Source organism: Vicia villosa, unplaced genomic scaffold (assembly GCF_029867415.1).
Source record: "Vicia villosa cultivar HV-30 ecotype Madison, WI unplaced genomic scaffold, Vvil1.0 ctg.000621F_1_1, whole genome shotgun sequence".
NCBI lineage: Eukaryota > Viridiplantae > Streptophyta > Magnoliopsida > Fabales > Fabaceae > Vicia > Vicia villosa.
This window is the reverse complement of record NW_026705279.1, coordinates 743,275-761,311: the sequence shown is the minus strand read 5'-3', so window position 1 is coordinate 761,311 and position 18,037 is coordinate 743,275.

Genomic DNA, 18,037 nt, shown 5'->3' with positions numbered 1-18,037 from the left:
TTATAAAATATAATAAAGTGTTGAATTTAAAATACCTGAACATCAACCCATATAGAGTCTTTTATCCCATTATCTATGTCTTTCACTCATCTTTCAAAATACAACATCTCTGCCGAGCAAGAGATGCTATATAACTCTTAAAATTTGCAGCATTTTTACCAACACCAGTACATTCATAGGTTCTTTGATCAAACTCAACCTTTATCTTTTCACCCGTTTGATGAACTTTGTCAATTTGTTTCATCAAAGTTGGACCTCTAACTCTTTTTTTATTAGGATTACCAGATGAAGAGGACTTGTCGGTTGAATCAACCATGTATCTGTTTAAACAAAATAAAAATAATTAGAAATCAAGTTAAACACAAGATAAAAACAATTAGACGTAAAATTAAGCACAAGATAAAAACGATTACACATAAAATTAAGCATAAAATAACTTATAAAAAACACCTTACTAGTTCTCCCATATCCCTTCTTCATGATCTATGTGAATAGAATGCACATCATCCTCTACATTTTCTTCAATGAAGGTAGGCACATTTGTTGAGAAAGGAGGAGTTTCTGAAATATCAAGATTCGCATCTTGATTTTCATCACTATCATGCACCTTTCCTTGTAGAACAACTGACCACCTTTTATTAGAAGGATCTGTGACATAAAAAACTTGTTTTGCTTGAGATGCCATGATGAAAGGTTCGTCCGCATAAGCTAACTTGCTAAGATCAACCAGTGTAACTCCAAATTCATCAATTCTTACACCACTATTGATATCAACCCATTTGCATTTAAATACAGGAACTTTAAACACAACATAATCAACTTCCCAAATCTCTTCAATCACCCCAAAGGGTGTAGATGCCATAACTGGGTTTTTATCTTTAGCACTAGAGAAGTGCATGGACTCGGCCATAATCATAACCCCACTATTTTGCGTGGTACTACGATAATCCTTTGACTTTGTATAAAAGGAAGTTTTATTAATATCATATCCACTCCAAGTTATTATGTTACATTTAGGCTCATAGGACAACCACTTAATTGTTTTTGAAGCACTATCATCACCAGCAATTTTTTCTTTAAACCACTCAGAGAAACTCTTATTGTGCTCTTTTAACAACCCTCTTTCATTCATCTTGGGGTACTTTTTCTTTATGATGCTTTTGTGAGCAGATAAGTAAGGTTGAACTTCATCCGTGTTATTCAATATATACAAATGCGCTTGAACAACCACATCAATACTTAAGCTCTTGATCTTTAAACCTTGTGTACCCACACCCTCACATCTTCCATCATGACGAGACTTGGGAACCCCTACAGCATTCACTTTCGACAAATAGTTAGAACAAAACTCAATTGCTTCTTCTGCAATGTACCTCTCAATAATCGATGCTTCCGGACGGTGCGGGTTTTTGGTATACCCTTTTAGGATCTTCATGTATCGCTCTATTGGATACATCCACCGTAAAAATATTGGACCACATAATCTAATCTCCCTTACTAGATGAACAATCAAGTGAACCATAATGTCAAAAAATGAAGGAGGAAAAAACATCTCTAATTGACACAAGATAACTGCAGCCTCATTTTCCAAATCTTCTAACTTTAATGGATCAATGGCTTTGCAACAATTTGCATTGAAAAACAGGCACAACCTAGTTATAGTCTTCCTAACATTGTTAGGCAATATCCCACGAATAGCCACTGGTAGTAGTTGTTGCATTAAGACATGACAGTCATGAGATTTTAAGCCAACTAATTTGAGATCTTTAACTGATACAAGCCTCTTGACATTTGATGAGTAACCATGCGGCACTTTGATACTTTCTAAACACTCACAAAAACTTGTTTTCTCTTTTTTCGACAAAGTGTAGCAGGCAGGAGGCAAATACGTCTTGTTACCTACATAATGTTATCATCAAGAATTTCAACAAGTAAAGTTATGAACATGCTATTTTAATATCAAAAGGTAAGGATAACTTAATTTGAACAAATAGTTGGTACCTATATATTGTGGAGTTAGCTCTTCTCGTATACCCATCACGCCCAAATCTAGACGAGCATTAATACCATCCTTTGTCTTGCCTTGAATGTTGAGAAGTGTTCCGATTACACTATCACATACATTTTTCTTCACGTGCATCACATCAATACAATGTCTTACCTCAAAACTAGACCAATATGGAAGATTGAAGAAAACCGACCTCTTTTTCCATATATTTTTCACAATGGGCCGCTTTTGATACTTTCCAAAGACAGCAGTAATGCCCTATTGTCGTTGATAAACTTCCTCTCCAATTAAGGGCTTTGGAGCAACACCATGCTCTTGTTTCCCATTAAAAGCTTTCCGCAATCTACGATATGGATGATAACGATAGAAATTTTTGATGTCCGAGATAAACAGTCTTCTTTCCTTTTTCAAGCTGATTGTAACATGTGTCTTTTTCACATATAGGACACGCTTTATGCCCTTTAACTGTATACCCAGACAAATTGCCATACGCCGGAAAATCGTTGATGGTGCAAAACAACATGGCACGCATATTGAACTATTCACCAGAATGCGCATCGAAAACATCCACCCCTTCCTCCCACAACACTTTTAAATCATCAATCAGTGGACTTAGATAAACATCTATGTCATTTCCTGGTTGTTTTGGGCCTGAAATCATCATCGATAACATAATATATTTACGCTTCATGCATAGCCTAGGAGATAGGTTGTAAATCATCAGAAGAATAGGCCAAGAAGAATGGTTAGTATTTAGATTACTAAACGGATTCATTCCATCAGTAGCAAGTCCAAGTCTATGGTTTCTCGACTCTTTGCCAAAATTAGGAAACAAAGAATCAATTTTCTTCCATAGCAAAGAATCAGCTACATGGCGAATTTTTCCATCACATTTTCTTTCTTCTGCATGCCATCTAAGATTCTTTGCGTCGTTTGCATTAGCGAATAATCTCATGAACCTTGAAATGATCGGTAGGTACCATACCACTTTCGCAGGAGGACCCTTTTTGACTTCCTCATCATCACTAGATTCACCATGTCTCTTTTTGTAGCGTGACGCCTTGCACTTCGGACAATGATTATAGTTTACATACTCTTTTCTGTATAATATGCAATCATTAGGGCATGCATGTATCTTTTCATACTCCAAACCCATCGGACACAATATTTTCTTCGCCTCGTAATAACGACTTGGCAGTACGTTACCTTCTGGAAGCATTTGTGTCAACAATTCAAGCAATTCGGTAAAACTTTTAGCACTCCACCCGTTAATTGCCTTCAGATTGAACAATTTTAACACAACTGACAAACGTGTAAAATTTGTGCATCCCGGGTACAAAGGTGTATCCTTGTCAATGCATAAGCTATCATACGCATGTGCCCTCTTAAACAAATCTTGTCCAATATCACGCATCATGTCTTCTAGACGATCATCCATTTCTACACTAACATTATCTATTTGGGACACATTTGACGTTGCTACTACTTCACTGTGCCATATCCATTATGTATAACTTTGACAAATCCCTTTACAAATTAGATGATTCATGATTTCTTTCTTACTAAGTTTTGGTTCTTGATTTGCACAACGAACACATGGACAGAGAATAAGCGTAGGAAGACTTTCTTCAGCACTACTTTTAGGAGGAGGAAGATCTTTTTTAGCATTACTTTCAGCAAGCTGTAGAAATTCCATCACTCCATGTTCGTACGCAGCACTTAATCGATTAGCTCTCATCCAACTACGATCCATATCTATGTTCCGAAATTAATGCATAAATAATTAAATCATTAAATCATTATGACGCCTACAATTGACATTAAATATTTGTCCAAAAGGCGGGGGTGTAGACATTATTTCTAATAAAATTATTTCATGAATGAGATGGTATATTGAAAGATTTGATGACTTGAAGAAATTTATTAGAATTGAGAGACTTTTAAACATGAATGAGATGGTGTATTGCTGTAATTATTTTTTGAAAATTTATAACTAATTTAGTGTTGGATAATAACTTTGATTGGGAAGTTTATAACTAACTGTGTTGAGTTGTAATTTTGCTCTCAAAATTTATGTGTGTTAACTTAAAATTTAAAAAGAAAAACACCGCATTCAGAAAACCCAGAAATACATATGTCTGAAAGCTTAAACATGTCAATATTCAACTCAAGTTAGGCCACAACAAGAAACTAACCTTATTATAAATCAGATGAACTCCAATCAGCCATGTATCTTCAAGTACCTAAAAAATACATAAACATATAATTTAAGCTTGTTTTGCTATATATAATTTATTTTTGATCGGTGAACAATCACATTCATAGAAAAAGGTCATATAGTTGAAAAACTTAAACAAATATAATAAAATGAATTTCATTGTTATTTATTCAAAACTAACTTATACAAATTAAACACATTCAACAACAAACAAACCATAAGTACAAAAGCTATATATATATATATATATATATATATATATATATATATACTTCAATTAAATGAAACTGAGAGAGAGAGAGAGAGAGAGAGAGAGAGAGAGAGAGAGAGAGAGAGAGAGAGAGAGAGATCATAGGGTAAGGTAAAGCAACAGTAGCATGGTCACCAAATTACTACTACTGAAGAACAATACTACATGGTAAAATTGCATTCCATGCTAAATTATGCACATACTAGTATTTGATACAATATATAGAGTGTTGTTCCATGTATTCCGACAAAACTTCATTCAAAATCAGTCTACAAAATTCATTCACAAAAACCAAAACAACAAACACCGACATAACCAGTAAATTAACACGGCTTGTAAATTAAAACACAACTTTACTCAATAAATCATCAACACAATTTCAGTTTGTCGAAGCATCCGCACACATTCATAGTTAACAGGTAAGAGAACCAACCTGATAGTGTTACTTGTATTCACTAATGTAAAAAAGAAGTCGGATTAACTGCTTGCAAAGGCAGAAAAAGCTGTTTGTGGAAAACATAATAGAAAATTAGGTCACAAAATGCAAAATCCATATCAAAACAGCAAAGCAAAAACCACTCTCATAAACCCTAAAGATGGCATAACTAAACACTTCAAAAACAAACATACATATAGCGATAAACTAATTGTTATGCACCTAATTTCCGCTGGCAGGCTGAATCGGAAGTGGGTCGGTGAGCTGTCGTGGTTTCGACGCCGTGGGGTAGGAGGTTTCGCCGCGGGCAGGACCGGAAGTGGGTCGGTGAAGGGTTTCGTGGTTGCGCCGCCGTGAATAGGTGATTTCGCCGCTGGTTTCGCTGCGGGCAGGACCGGTCGCTGTCGCAGGTGGTTTCGCCGTGTGACGCGGTCGCAGGTGGTTTTGAGGAGGTGGAGGTGAGTGGGTCGGTGAAGGTGAAGTTGTACCGTGCAGAGAAAGCAAAGAAGGAAAAATAAATTTTATTTTGTGAGTGAAGGAGGCTAGGGCTAAGTTGGAAATAGTGGGAGACTTTTCCCATCGGGTAATATATGGGCCGATGGGAAAAGCTCTTTCTGGTAGACTTTTCCCATCGGGTTTTGTATGGGCTGATGGGAAATCCCTTTTTGGCAAACTTTTCCCATCGGGTATTATATAGGCCGATGTAAAAGCCTTTATAAAAAACTTTTGTTTTATTTACAGTAATGCCACCGTGTAGACTTTTCCCATCGGGTATTGTATTGGCCGATGGAAAATCCCATTCTAGTATACTATTCCCATCGGGTATTATATGGCCCGATATAAAAGCCTTTATAAAAAATTTAGTTTTATTTACAGTAATGCCACCGTGTATTGGATTTTTAATTTTTTAGTTATTTTTCCCATCAGCTCCATTAAATACCTGATGTAAAATCCCTAAATCAATTTTTTTCACATCAATTTGTTATAAAACCTGATGTAAAATTCTTTGACATATTTTTCACATCAGTTATCTTTATACTTGATGTAAAATCTTGTAAGCAAATGTAATATTTTTAGTAGTGGTTTAGTTCACTTAAGAGATTAACTCGAAAAATCTCGGAGGCATATTGTGCAAAAATGGATTAGTAAGAAAAATGTGTGTTTTAGGTTTATAACGCTTGAATAATAAACAACCGGAAACAAACAATAAACTTTGGGCTAAAGAAAATAGACAAGACACAAAGTAAATGAAGTAAATGACATTTAGTGTAAATGCTTTGAATATAAAATATTTGAGAAAAGTTTAAAGGGTGGACACATACTCACATATCTACAAACTATTTCGCTTAATGACTTGGGTGCTCTAGTTCCATAGAGAATCAATGAGGATTTGCGACCCCAACTACAATGTAGAAGCTTGCATTATATACTATTACAAAGATAACCGTCGACAACGGTTAAATTCTAAAGATCTGACACATATCCCACTACTTAGGCCTTCATGCTCTAACTCGCTTCCACACATCTTCAAGAATATAACTACTGAAAAATCATGAGTTGTGCTGATAATTATCGACTTCTGTTTTTCACGTACCCTTTTAATATTTTCATATAACGTTCAGCAGGGTACATCCATCTCATATAAGCTGGTCCGCACAATTGTGTCTCTTTCACAAGATGAACGACTAGATGAACCATTATGTCAAAAAACGAGGGAGGAAAATACATTTCAAGATCACATAAAGTAACAACTATCTCTTTTTTGCAATGTTGGTAAGATCGCGGGATCGACCACCTTACTGTAAATTGACCTGAAGAAGAAACACAGCTTAGTTATTGCGCTTCTTACTTTTTCTGGCAGAATAGAACGTATACCTAATGGTAAAAAATGTTCCATTATAACATGACAATCATGCGTCTTCAAACTCTTTAACTTGAGGTCTTTCATGGACACAAGTCTTCTAATATCTGAAGAGTAGCCTTCTGGAACTTTAACTTCACTTAGGAACTTACACAATGTTTTCTTCTCCTTTCTAGATAGAGTGTAAACAGCAGGTGGCAGATATGTTCGTCTTCCTTTCGTCACGGGTCCCAATTCAGTTCTCATCCCCATGTTTACCATGTCCTTCCTTATGTTAAGGCCATCCTTAGACTTTCCTTGTATATTGAGTAACGTACCTATGACGCTGTCAAATACATTTTTTTCAATATGCATAACATCCAGGAAATGTCTTACGTACAACGACTTCCAATATGGAAGTTCAAAAAAAATGGACTTCTTCTTCCACCCACCCTTGACAAGTGAATGTGCAAAAGGCTTGCCAAACTGAGTGCTCACATCTTTCACCTTTTCAAAAATTTGATCACCTGACAAAAAAGGCGGGGCTGTACCATGTTCGGCCTTTCCGTTGAATGCTTTTCTCCACCCACGGTAGTGATGATTAGAATTTAAGAATCTACGATGGCCGAGAAAGACATTCTTCTGACAAAGCTCCAATCGTGTCGTATCGGTTTCATCTTCACAAACGGGACACGCCTTTTGACCTTTATTGCTGTACCCGGATAGATTTCCGTATGCTGGAAAATCATTAATTGTTCCAAACAACATCGCCCTCAAGTTGAAACTTTCCTTCCTATACCCATCGTAAACCTCCACACCGTTGTCCCACAAAAACTTTAAATCTTCGATTAACGGTGCCAAGTATACATCTATGTCATTCCCTGGTTGTTTAGGCCCAGAAATTAGCATAGATAACATCATGTACTTACGCTTCATACATAGCCACGGAGGTAGGTTATAGATCATAAGAATCACAGGCCATGTGCTATGCGAGATACTTTGAATACCATGCGGGTTCATTCCATCAGTAGACAATGACAACCGAAGGTTTCTTGCTTCTTTTCCAAATTCAGGATAATCAGTATCAACTTTCATCCATTGTGGTGAGTCTGCCGGATGTCGCAACTTTCCATCAATAATTCTTTCATCTGCATGCCAAGTCAAGTGTCTTGAATCGGTCTCACTACGATACATGCGTCTAAATCTCGGAATTATAGGAAAATACCATAAGACTTTAGCAGGAGACAACTTTTTCTTATATCGAGGGGCACCACATTTAGGACACTCATTCAACGCTGCATACTCGTTTCGAAACAAAACGCAATCGTTTGGACATGCATGTATCTTATCATAGCTCATGCCAATAGAGGACAACATCTTTTTGGCTTCATACGTTCGATTGGGAAGAACATTATCCTCTGGTAGCATATCTTTCATAAGGGCTAATAACTCTGTGAAACTTTTATCCGACCATCCATTGTCCGCCTTTAAGTTGTACAACTTTAACACCGCAGACAATCTTGTGAATTTTGAACAACCATCATACAACGGTTTCTCTGCATCGCTTACCAACCTCTCAAACATTTTGGGACAATCCGCAAGATCTTCTTCAAGCGCTTCTGCAATCTCTTCGACTCGATCGCAATCGTATGTGTCTGTGCAATCGTCGTTTGAAGCATACTTCCTATTACACCTCGACTCAGCATTCCCGTTACTTTTCTCACCATGCATTGTCCAACATGTATAACTTCTATCAATTCCAAACCGTAGTAAATGGGATCCCAACTGTTCCCCGTCAACCTTACCCCCATAACAGCAACCCAAGCAAGGACACGGCATTCGAAGCGGGTCTTCGGAGTGCTTAACCGCAAACTCAACGAATTCCCATACCCCTTTCTCGTACTGTTTCGACAATCGGTTTGAATTCATCCATGTCTTATCCATGTCTTAATTAAGCTAAACAAATGCTTCTTGGTTTCTCTATCAGGTACTAAGGAATTCTGTCAAGATAATAAATAGTTATCATCATAATAGAATACCTAATCAGAATACCCGATTTCTTAAAGAAGACATTACCTTATTTCAAGGTAATATAAGTCCACAAACCAAAAAACTGGTTGAAAATGAAATCACTAGTAAAAATTTGAAAGAGAATAATGTAAAATTTGAAAGAGAATAATGTGAATGTTTCCCATCTCATTTCATTTCAGAAATAAATATAGATATTTCCTTCTTATCTCTTAAAGTCAATTTAATATATGAGCATGTTTTAATATAGTTCAATCCATTTCAAAACTTGTAGAATTCCATAAACCAAGTTGCAATAAAGTAGAGACATCAATATGAACTCATACATTAAATCCAAGACCAAACTAAGACATCTTTTTCAATTTACAAAATAGCAAGAGGAAGAGTTGAAATGTTTGTATTACATTCAAACATGCTCATAGTGCACAACGATCATGGTTTAGAATAAAGATAGCATTTTCATTCTCAATCCCACAAATAAGTAAATATATAAATATACCTCACGAAATAGTATGCCAAAGTTTTCATGTAATCAAAATAACAGTAGAACTTCAAAACTTATACTTTTATATAAAACCTCACGAAACATTGTTCCAATAAGTCAACAAAACCTGAAGCATAACAACCTAACTAAAGTATACTTAAGTATAGTTAAGAGCACAAACCTGAACTAAGGAGAAAGAAGAGTGGTGATATATTGGGAACAAGGTTAAGCAATTTTCTTTTAGAGATTCAGATTCTGCAGATACAAAGAGACAATCATAAGTCATCGTATAATAGAATACATTACTACTACCTTAGATACTTAATACAATTGAATAATATATGAATCTTGCTAAGATGACCAATTCAAAGATTCAAAGATTCATGAATCAACAAGTCCTTAATTCAGAAGCAAAATTGGCATTACATATGTTAGTTTGTCTGTTTTTTAAGTTTGAGTACAAAATAATTCAAAGGAGCTGGTACATTGCTGTATAGTATTTAGCTATGAAGAAATATGACAATAAATTTGTATACAGACTTGTCTATTCAGCAAGAGAATCAAAAACTAATAATCTAAAACTAATAATATTTAACCTCAAGAAGTTATATTCAGCAAAAATCACAACGAAACAATCATTTCGCAAGAGAATCAAGAATCTCGACAACAATATCACATAACCTATAACCGAAAAGTTGATGAAAAACGAGAAGAAACGAACCTGTGAAGAAATCGACGGGTTTTCGGGTACTTAGGGCTAACGAGTTTCCGTTGAATCTTGAGAGCGAGCTTGTAAGTTCGTTTGAGCCCCAAGAAATACGCAGTTCCGAGTGTTATCTCCCACAGCAACACTTTGGCTGAAGAAGAATCAAATGGCTCTCACAATTGTAACTAATAATAAAATGAAAATAAACAACCTTGAAAACAGTAGCTATACAACTCAAATCATTTCAACAATTATCAACTCAAATCATTTCTTTCAGGCATTTCATCAAACAAGTTGCAGGCAGAAGTTCAATCTTTGATACCAAATAAAATTTTCACTGAAAATTAAAATAAGTGACGCCTAAAACTCACCGGCGGTGGAGAAAACGAGTGACGGAGGAGAAGCCGACGGAGGGACGCCGACGGTGGTGGCCGATGGTGGTGGACGGAAGGGTTCGCGTGCAGTGGATGAAGAACAGTGGTGGACAGGGTTCTAGAACAGAAAACGAAAGAGAGAAAGTGAGAAACAGTAACGCGTGTTTTTGGTTTTAATTTTTAGTAATAAAGGCTACTAAAGCGCTTCTGAAAAGCGCTCTCATAGCCTGGTCTATACCAGCGCTTTTGACTAAAAAGCGCTCTCATTAAACCCCCCTATAGCAGCGCTTTGAAAAGCGCTCTCATAGCCCCCCTTACCAAAGCGCTTTTGAAAAGCGCTCTCATACCCCCCCCCCCCCCCCTTACCAAAGCGCTTTTTAAAAGCGCTCTCATACACCCCCCTACCAGAGCGCTTTTCAAAAGCGCTCTCATACCCCCCCCTTTAAGAGCGCTTTTTTAGCGTGTTTTTTTATTTTGTTTTTAGTGCAACATATACCAACGCTTTTTACTAGAAGCGCTTTAGTAGGGGTGCTGTTAAAACTTAAATTTGGCGTAGTGTAACTACTTTGAACTTCCCAACTGCCTTCCATGGAACTTGTTGAAACATCTATTTACTTAAATGACTCTTAGACTTAGAAAATATGTTAAGTCCTAGATGATTGGTGACCTTGTCGAACCCAATCATCCCGTCGAAAAACCCTTTTTCCAGATTTTAGCTATGTTTTGAAGAGAGAATGATCCTAATCTTGTGGATCTGTTCTGAAAATTCTTCCAAATCATGTTTGTCATGCTTCGTCGAGCATTTTTTATCAACGTAGTTAATAAGTCGAAGCCTTTTCAGCCGAAACTTCCTAACACTTGGCATTTCAACGTGGCTATCAATATTCTTTGTTGATTTTTCTCCAGCTAGAATCCACAGGCTAACACTAACATATCTCCTCATCGCAATGTTTGAGTTAATGGTCTCATTCTCTCATTTTTGGTAGAGATCAGACTTTGGATCGAAGAAGACTTACTCGTGAAATTTTGCGAAAATTAGGAGTCAAATCTCACAGACGATGCCATTGTTCCATTCTGGAACCATAATAGGTGTATATTAATGGTGAGGAATCCTAAATCGGTTGTGTTGATCTTCGATACGACAACGTGAGATTGACCTACAAGATTAACACTCTAACGTCCATTCAAAATTCAAGAATAGCGTAGTAAAAATGGAGATTAAAATAATGTATATTGAATATCACGGTATAATAATGACTTTTATACATTGAGTCGTTTGAGTGAATTGATAATGGATTGGACCTTGACTCTTTGAAACTTTTGACGATCCAGAATAATTTCAATACTCTTTTAGCTCTAGATTCAGTTTCTTTTGTGTACTATCTTTTATTATACCTCCTTCTTTTAATTCTTCAAGCTTCGTTTTAATTTCCTAGATTTTATTTCAAAGTTGCGTCTTCAATTATTTCTTCAATTTTTCCATATTAAGTTTCTTCACATACGTACACGTCGCTTAAAATTTTTTTATAGTATCCATTCATCATAAAATCACAACATTAATTCTCTAATTTTCACATCGATTAGGGCCCTTTCCGTAACTAGGAATGATCTTTCCAATTAAAGTGAAGTTTCTGAATCTCTGTTATATCTAAAACTACAAAGTCGGTTAGAAATACAAATTGATCTACTTTTTTGAGTACAAACAACAAACAACAATTGTAAACAAACTCTAAAAAATTTAATTATTAAAGCACAAAATTCTTCTGTCGAAATGACTTTTTATTGACTATTTTTCTATTCAATTTGTCAAAAATATATTATTCAATAGTAAATTTTAAAAGTTTAAAATTAAAATAATACATTATTTAATAATAAATATTAGGGTTAAATATATAAAACTCTTAGCGAGTTTTGATTTTAGCCTCTGTAAATTTTTTTTTTGCAATCACCCCATGTAATTTCTAGATTCCCTCAAGGACCTCCCTGACTGCCACGTAGCAGAAAAAAATTCTCTCTTCCTACCTACGTGGCAGTCCATGTGAATTTTTCATTTTAATTTTAAATTATTTTTAAATTCCACGTGGAATAAATATTGTATTTTTTATTTTTTAAAAATTATTTTTTTTAAACTTTTTTTAAATTTATTTTTTAATTATTTTATTACTGTTTTTATTATGAACACCTCCTGTAATATTAGCGAATTTTTATTTACCCCTCATATTAAAAGCAGTAATAAAATTATTAAAAAAAATTAATTTTCTTTAAAAAAATTAAAAAAAAATTATTCCACGTGGAATTATAAAATAATTAAAAAAAAGAAAAATCCACGTGGACTGCCACATAGGCAGCAAGAGAGAATCTTTGCTACAATGTGGCAGTCAGGGGGTTCTTGAAGGAATCTGGAAATTACAGGTGGTGATTGCAAAATAAACTTTACCAGGAGTTAAAAACAAAACTCGTATAAAATAATTAAAAAAAAAAATCCATGTGGACTGCCACATAGACAGCAAAAGAGAATCTTTGCTGCAATGTGGCAGTCAGGGGGTTCTTGAAGGAATTTGGAAATTACAGGGGTGATTGCAAAATAAACTTTACCAGGAGTTAAAAACAAAACTCGCTAACATTACAGGGGGTTTTATATATTTAACCCTAAATACTGACTTTTTCAAAATAAATATTAATTATTCAATAATAAATTTAAACTTTTATATTTTAAAAATTATACATTTAATTGTACTAATAAAGATAAATTATTAAATAAAAAGACAAAGATATACAATTTAATTCATCAAGCAATTAACAAAAATGATAATTGGATATACTCAATTGATATTTAAAAAAATTTTAAAAGTATAAATAAAAGTGAATCCTAAAAAAAAATTAAAAAAAACTTTCAAAATATTGTGCATTTAAATTAGCAATATTAATATATATATATATATATATATATATATATATATATATATATATATATATATATATATATATATATATATATATATATATATACGTATATACATATATATATATATATATATATATATATATATATATATATATATATATATATATATATATATATGTATATATATATATATATGTACGTATATACATATATATATATATATATATATATATGTATATACGTGTATATATATATATATATATATATATATATATATATATATATATATATATATATATATATATATATATATATATATATATATATATATATATAAAGCACCAACATCTAGGAAGCTACATACATATGAATTAGTTTTCTTTTTTTGGTTATGGTGTGTGCCACATACATTCCGTATGCACTTTCAGAGGTGTATGTTATGTATACACAATTTCAAGAACTCAAAGTTGTATTCCACCAGAAAGCCAATAATTAACAATAATATGACATTCCCATAATTTTAAAAAAATGGAACCATTTTTTCACATCTCCTACATAGAAAACTAGTAGGATATGATGTGATTGCAAATTGCAAGTTGTAAAGTGAACTTTGGATAATTCTACAAGTCTTTATAGAATCCGATACTATCTACCTGTTCCTTTGAAAATATTCATCTCTTATTATTATGCCATAAAATTTGGCAATTAAAAAGTCATCAATCATAGCATTTTTAAATTTTAAATAAATTTTTATCATAAACAAAACAAACACTATAAAAGAAGCTTATTGCACCTCTTTCAAATTCATCAAACTCTTCATCTTACAAAACCAAGCTATGGGTAACAAAAACTCATCAAACTCAAAAGTATTCAGGAGAAGAAAGGTTACTTCAACTGATCAACGTGTTCCAAAACAAATCATGATGCGATTTCGATCCGAACAAGGTCAAAGAATCAAAGGTTCGACGACGCTAAGAGACGATGAATATATAGAGAAACACAAGATAGAGACGCCACTTGATAATGATGAAACATTCAGCAATTTCATTCGACGTGCTAAGTATAGAATTCGAACCGTCACAATGTCCAAGTCCAACACTATACCTGCAGCACTGGATTATGAGGTTAACATTGGTGACAGCAGTGATAAAGAAAATTACCAAAGGGAGCAGTTTGATGATTTTATTCAGATTGCTAAAAAGAAAATGAGAGCTACATCAGGGATTAGAAATAATAGTTTCTTGAAGAAGCCTTGAAATTTGTTGAATTGATTGCAATGTTTGGTGGTGATTATGTTGTGTTCTGCTTCTGATCTTCATTGTTACATGAAAATAAGGTTTTAATATTGGGACATGGTTTGATTCTTTTTTATTTAAAATGTGATGAGAAAAGTAGGGGCATAGTTTGAGTTTTATTGGTGTAAAACTATAATTCATATTATTTTGTATAATTAACATTGATTTACATATTAATTTCAGTTTTACTATTTGCTTGTATGATGATAGGAGAAAGATATGAATATAAATTTAGAATTTGATCACATAATCGTTAAACATTTAGTAGCCGAATTATTGACCCATTTTTTGGTTTATGTTCATATCTTCATGTTTTCACTAAAATCTAGAATTTTTATAAGATCTTTTATCCAAGTTAAATTCTCTATTTAGAATCCCAATTTACTTATTAAAAATCTTATATGATATAGGAAAATATTTATTTTGGAAGGCTGATTTTTTTGATTTTTTTTAGGTTTGAAATGGTATGAGAAGATAAAGATGATGAAGGTAGAAATAAAGATGATGAATGTGGATTTTTAATTTTAATTTTGATTAAAAAAAATTTAATAATTAAATGTCTTGTGTCTTAAAATAATTGAAAAAAATTAATAAATTACACAATTAACGTGCTACATAAACTTAATTGTCGAATCATATGACTCCGAGATCTAAAACGACGAAATATTTAAATTGTAAGGTTGAATTCTAAATTTTTTACATACGGATAAGCAAAACTCACTCATATGACAGAGAATAAAAGTACTATTTGTTGAAGTTGGTATTTGTGAGTTTGTTTGAAGTCCCACATTGCTTAGGTTCCCGGACTGTTGGGTGTATAAATATGTGAGGACAACCTCACCTCTTGAGCTAGCTTTTGAGGTTGAGATCCAAGCATATTTAACATGGTATCAGAGCCGGGTTAAGGACTGCAATGTGGGCGTTTGGCCATTGCTTAGGTTCCCGGACTGTTGGGTGTATAAATATGTGAGGACAACCTCACCTCTTGAGCTAGCTTTTGAGGTTGAGATCCAAGCATATTTAACACTATTAACCATTATTTTTATAATGAAAGTAATCCTATCAATTTCAAATTACTTGTTGTTTGTTTGTTTGTAGTAGCTGAATACGCAAGCACAATCATGTTTTCACCCACCCTTTCACTTTTACATGTTCTTTATATGCTCCTGAATTTTCTTTTTAATCTGATTTGTGTCAAAATTTGTTGAGGTTTCCAATTACATTGTTTCTTTTCTTGGTTCAAAATGTTTAATTCAGGAGCCTTAGTCCAAAAGGATGATTGATTATGCTGAAACTGTTAGATGCATGGATTGTATTATTTAACTATGAAAGATAGGATTGTTTGTGTTATTAAATAGTTGTTGTTATTGCTACTTTACATGAACATATTCTATGATACTTTAGATTAGGACATACTTCTAATTCAAAGAGTGTATATGTGATCTGTCACTATGCCAAACAAAGAAAACTAGCGTTTACTCTAAGTTCTAATAAAGGAGTGAAATTTTATGGGTTCATTCACTTTGATATTTGGAACCATAGCTTTAAAAATTATTTATGACCATTCTTTTATTTATTTTACTATTAGAAATATTCTAATTTCTTGCGGATTTTAGCTAAATTTCTGCAGAAAACACGTTACCTGCGGATTTTTCTGCGGTTCTTTGTCCCCAACTAAAACCTTCATGTGTAATATTTTCGGCAGAAAATTCCGCGGGTAATTCCGCAGGAAACACTCCACAGCTAAATATACTTTCTATCTCAAATTTAATATTTTTTGTTTTAATAAACTTTTGAAACATTATAAATTATATATTTATAAATATAATATAAAATAAAATTATAATTTAAATAAGACAACAAATTATAAAAGCTGCTACAAAAGTAGTAAAAAAAAACTAACATAATCAAATTATTAAAAATGATTCAAACAACCAAGCTTCTGGTAATAATTTGTCCACCCAAGTTAAAAAGATAAAACCATCCAAATTAGAACCAAGTTAACAAGAAAAACAGTACAAATCAGAATTCAGTACTAAGGTCTTCTTCATCTGATTCATCGACGTCGTCTTCATTTGTTTGATCACTTTCATTAGTGAGTTGGAATTTGAATCCTTCTGGATCCTCATCGTCATGTATTTTCTTCAATTTTCATCAAAGGCGACGCCCATATCTTTCAAACTTGCAATGGCGCCATCCAAATTGAGATCTGATCTGGTCCTCACTTTTCAAAACAAATACAACATTTTATGTCATAGATAGAATCATATTCCTGCACTTCAAAGAATTTTGACTAAAAAAACAGGAGCATGTGTGAAACCTAAACAATTCATGGCCCGAAAATTCATTACTAATACTAACAAGTTGCAAGTCAGAATATCGGTACACGTTGTAGACATTTGAATAATTCACATACATACATTATGCAGTTTCAATTCATCACCATCTAACACAAACCATACAAAATACATACAAATGCAGACAGTCAATACATCATCAAATTCAAACAATAGCATACCCACAAAACCAAATGTAGTTCATGATCCCAACACAGAACAGTTAATTAGCAAACTAGTCTGGCATAGTAAACAAAATAACTAACATCACTATCACAAACAGATCCAAGCCATGCTCATACAATTCAATCACATATCAATACCAAAAACATTGAAAGGCATTTAAGGACCTGTACTATGTCAGAACCACCCTATAGCTTGTAACGGTCTTGGGTAACTTTCGTAACATTCTGGCAGTTATTCACCGGGATATGAGGTTCAAAATGGATTCCTGCCATATATAACCAAAACACCCAAAGCTCATGTAACATACACCCAAGCAGGATTTAACCAAAGTCATCCATATGTAAGACTAATTAATAAGAAATAGACGAAATAACTTATCTTTTAACACAACTTCAGTATCAGTGGTAACTAGGCATTCAAACTGTCTAGAACCAAGTCCGTCCGACTGGCATCTTGAAAAGATTTGAACGACATTTGTTGTCATATACCGCCCCAGATCGAGCCACCTTAATTCTTAATTTAAGCTCACTAAAAATAATAACCCATATTACAATGAAGAGAAATATAAGTTACTAAAGTCCTACTTGTGCTTTGGTAAAAAAATTGAAGAAAAATTCTTTACAATTCATAGTCAGTTCCAATCACTTAGAAAAAATTTAAAAGCATAAGTGGCATGTTGTAGCATTGGCATGGAGTATCACTGCTTATGAACATATCTACAAAGTTTTATAAATATGGTTTATCAAATTATTAACTCACCAAGCTAACTATATAATTTTCTTTGTGTACATATATCACAGGATATACAACAAATGTAATTTTATTGTTGAATACACATTTAACAAATAACTAATTAGCAAAAAATGAACAATCCAATATAAACACTGTGAGAGAACTTACTATGTTAACTATCAAGTGGTTCAAGCTAGTAAAGTGAGAGTAGGGCTTTCTTTGTGTTTCACTTTGATGCC